We start from the raw sequence: 4,187 nt of genomic DNA on the forward strand, positions 1-4,187 counted from the left end.
TGTGTGTGTGTGTGTGTGTGTGTGTGTGTGTGTGTGTGTGTGTGTGTGTGTGTGTGTGTGTGTGTGTGTGTGTGTGTGTGTGTGTGTGTGTGTGTGTGTGTGTGTGTGTGTGTGTGTGTGTGTGTGTGTGTGTGTGTGTGTGTGTGTGTGTGTGTGTGTGTGTGTGTGTGTGTGTGTGTGTGTGTGTGTGTGTGTGTGTGTGTGTGTGTGTGTGTGTGTGTGTGTGTGTGTGTGTGTGTGTGTGTGTGTGTGTGTGTGTGTGTGTGTGTGTGTGTGTGTGTGTGTGTGTGTGTGTGTGTGTGTGTGTGTGTGTGTGTGTGTGTGTGTGTGTGTGTGTGTGTGTGTGTGTGTGTGTGTGTGTGTGTGTGTGTGTGTGTGTGTGTGTGTGTGTGTGTGTGTGTGTGTGTGTGTGTGTGTGTGTGTGTGTGTGTGTGTGTGTGTGTGTGTGTGTGTGTGTGTGTGTGTGTGTGTGTGTGTGTGTGTGTGTGTGTGTGTGTGTGTGTGTGTGTGTGTGTGTGTGTGTGTGTGTGTGTGTGTGTGTGTGTGTGTGTGTGTGTGTGTGTGTGTGTGTGTGTGTGTGTGTGTGTGTGTGTGTGTGTGTGTGTGTGTGTGTGTGTGTGTGTGTGTGTGTGTGTGTGTGTGTGTGTGTGTGTGTGTGTGTGTGTGTGTGTGTGTGTGTGTGTGTGTGTGTGTGTGTGTGTGTGTGTGTGTGTGTGTGTGTGTGTGTGTGTGTGTGTGTGTGTGTGTGTGTGTGTGTGTGTGTGTGTGTGTGTGTGTGTGTGTGTGTGTGTGTGTGTGTGTGTGTGTGTGTGTGTGTGTGTGTGTGTGTGTGTGTGTGTGTGTGTGTGTGTGTGTGTGTGTGTGTGTGTGTGTGTGTGTGTGTGTGTGTGTGTGTGTGTGTGTGTGTGTGTGTGTGTGTGTGTGTGTGTGTGTGTGTGTGTGTGTGTGTGTGTGTGTGTGTGTGTGTGTGTGTGTGTGTGTGTGTGTGTGTGTGTGTGTGTGTGTGTGTGTGTGTGTGTGTGTGTGTGTGTGTGTGTGTGTGTGTGTGTGTGTGTGTGTGTGTGTGTGTGTGTGTGTGTGTGTGTGTGTGTGTGTGTGTGTGTGTGTGTGTGTGTGTGTGTGTGTGTGTGCGTTCTTTTTTTTTTGTGTGTTTTGTATGTAGATTTATATCTATAATTCTATTGATACATTCATTCAAAGATCACCGTTGCTTTGTATGCACCACACAAACCTCTCTAGAACCGAATTTGTCGCCTCTTATCAAACAAATTCGGATCTACAGGGTAGATGTAGAGCATTAACTGGGCTTTCTCTTGTATGGCACATCGTTCATCTATCGTTTGTTCTCTTATCTATTAAAAATGCTTAACGTACGTGCCGGTCTTAACTTCTTTATCCGCCCAGTATGTGATCTTCGGTAGAGACTTCACGTCAGGTACCATTTAGGAACCTGAAAATATTTCCCTATTAATACCAGTTTTTATAATTTTGACTATAAATACATTTATATGCATAATTTTATTTGTTTCTATATCAAACTTATCAATGCTAATATAAATATTATTAATATAAACTCCCCGTTTTAATTCCCTCGTTAAAAATATATTATATCTTCTATTCAAGTATCGCAACCCTTTATATAAACATGCATATTTTTTTAACATGCATATTATTTTTTAACGCTTTATATTGTGTTAAAGCGCGTATATATTTACAAAAAATACTTGTTGGAATTATAAATTATCGTTAATCTCAAATTGTAACACGCCTGCATATAAAATGCTTAGTCATACGAAAATAACTTGGGCCTCTCCTCAAGAAAGCAAAGCAGAATCCGTTTTTATTAAACTCTGCGTAAACTTTAATATCTCGTCGCAATAAAAATATCAAACCAACAAAACTAATTGCAATTAGTGTTTTACATGTACCTAATATTTTTTTAATGTAATTAATTTCTAAAAATTATTTAAAAACATTACAAGGAAATTAATACGAGTCTATAATTATCAGTGAAAGTAAGTTTCTCCTCATTTATACATTTCTATGCAAGTTAGTTTCTTGAATTGTAATCGGTTAAAAACGCATTGCTTCTTTTCTCATTTTTATTATTATTCTTAATTTTTTAATGATTGCTGCCACATTTCTCACATAATATTTTTAATGCAAGATTTTGCGTTATGTTTTGTCATCCGTACAAATATAATATTAATTTTTATGTTATTTGATATCATAGCCTTAATTTGTTTCTTTATTAAAGAAAATCTTGTAAAAAAAAAGAAGTATAAAAAAAACTATATAAATTAAACAGAAATATATGCAATCTTAACTTTGTGCGTAATATCTGCAACATATAAATGGATGATTGTTTCGTAATGCCCTGCCCGACTCTCGTCGTAAAGACCTGCCCTAACAAATAATATACTATCGAGAGGCACAAACATTGAAGCCGTTTCTTTCAGTATTTAGATACACTGTTATAGATAAACTCTATTATGTCACTTGACACGCTTCGTAAGTGAATATCGTACTCGGTTATCTCGGTGACAATGATCACATTACACCTGCACTACCGATGATGATTGATGCTCGTTCCTGGGATCGAAACCACCTGAGCGTTAACGGCTCAAGGATGACACAGCTGAATGTAGCAAGGTCGCATTCTCCTTGGTTTTCTTCTTCTCCTTCTTCTTCTTCTTCTTCGTCTTCTTAGCGGTACAGCTCCTTTTATTCCTGCACGCGTGTCGAAGTACCTTTCATTTCCAGGTTACTTGGTCATGTTGCTGATCGTCTACATGCAAATAATGTGTGAAATAAATATATAAATATTTTTATCATAACAATATTGATATTACAAGAAAAATGTAAAGTATATTTTATAAATAATACGTTTTGTGACGATAATATATCATATATTAGATAAATAGAAAATGTTTATTTGGCTTTAAAATATCTATATAGCTTAGCAAAAAAAGGATGCGGTGACCATCATAGAGAAGACGTGTCACAATATTTATATAAATTTGTTTTCTTTTGTAAAGGAAACTTTAGACGAGATTTTGAGTTATTAGGAATATTAGAAGTCCTTTCTTAAACTGGGTGATGATGTTAATCCTCTTAAACGATGGCTCCTCGAGGTCTTGATCCGGATTAAGGAAAAAATCTGAAAGATCTGACTTACTCGAGATTTTGTATTCTTTAGCTTGTAAAGAGCTAACTTAGCTACTGACATAGAAATTGTATCTTTTAAGAATCATATTATTATTATGTGATGTATCAAATCTCCCCCTCTCTCAAATTAGTAGTAAAGAGTTGTAATAAAATAGAAAGAATAGAAATTTAATTTAATGAATTTAAAATAAAAATGATGTTATATTCTAAAATCTTTCTTATATATCCATAAATTTTTTTACCTAACACACACATTGGAAAAGAATTATAATATAAATTACTTAGTAAATAAATTATATGTAGTATAAAATTAGTATAAAAATAAATGTTATATATATGAAATAAATATTTTAATTAAGATATAGAATAATTCTTTAAAATTAAATTTACATTATCATCTCTTGATCTTATTGACATCGTCACTACACAGTTATACAATATAGCTTAAATTAAATTTTATATCGAATAAATTGTCTTTACAAAATATATTATTACTGAATAATGTTTTTAACATCTTTTTTATAAAGAATTAATTTAAGTATTTTATTTTTATAAATAGACATTGCTATTAATGATGTCATCTTTTACTTTGTATCTTCATCTCGCAATTGACTTTACCGACATGTTGTAATACGAAAATACTGAAATTCCCTAGATAAAAGCTGTTATTTTGTATTAAATCATCTTGTATTGATTTTCTTAAAACTACACATTTTTACATAAACTTCTTTAAAAACTAGTTTGTTGAGGAAATAAATTGTGTATATTTACCTTCTTTTGAGTATAATTGATTATACATATTTATAGGGTTGAGTGTGTGGATTACATCCCTGGGGATAAACCGTAGAAAAGGCCATTGTAGGTGGGGATGATCATTGGCAATAAGACGAAAGAGTAAATGCGTTTCGTAGACAAGCCTTCCTTCTATCGACCCGAGCATTTCATCCACCCCCAGGACGCCATTACTGAATATCATCTGTAATATTCACTACGTCTGCATGCTACCAAAAAAACCGCTC

General features: G+C 34.8%; 1 long non-coding RNA gene across 3 annotated transcripts in view; it reads right to left on the minus strand.

Moving 5' to 3' along the window:
- Positions 1 to 1,182: 1,182 nt before the first annotated feature.
- The window catches only part of LOC115235616, an 8,295-nt gene continuing 5,290 nt past the window's right edge, over positions 1,183 to 4,187 (minus strand). Inside the window, exons 4-6 of one of the 3 annotated variants that reach the window (XR_003884066.1) lie at positions 3,940 to 4,144; positions 2,529 to 2,788; positions 1,183 to 1,450 (exon numbers count right to left, since the gene is read on the minus strand). This is a non-coding gene — a long non-coding RNA (uncharacterized LOC115235616). Of the gene's footprint in view, positions 1,451 to 2,212; positions 2,789 to 3,939; positions 4,170 to 4,187 lie in introns of those variants that run through there. The other 2 variants (XR_003884064.1, XR_003884065.1) reach the window with 2 other exon arrangements.

Source organism: Formica exsecta, unplaced genomic scaffold (assembly GCF_003651465.1).
Source record: "Formica exsecta isolate Colony F162 unplaced genomic scaffold, ASM365146v1 scaffold228, whole genome shotgun sequence".
Classification (NCBI taxonomy): Eukaryota; Metazoa; Arthropoda; class Insecta; order Hymenoptera; family Formicidae; genus Formica; species Formica exsecta.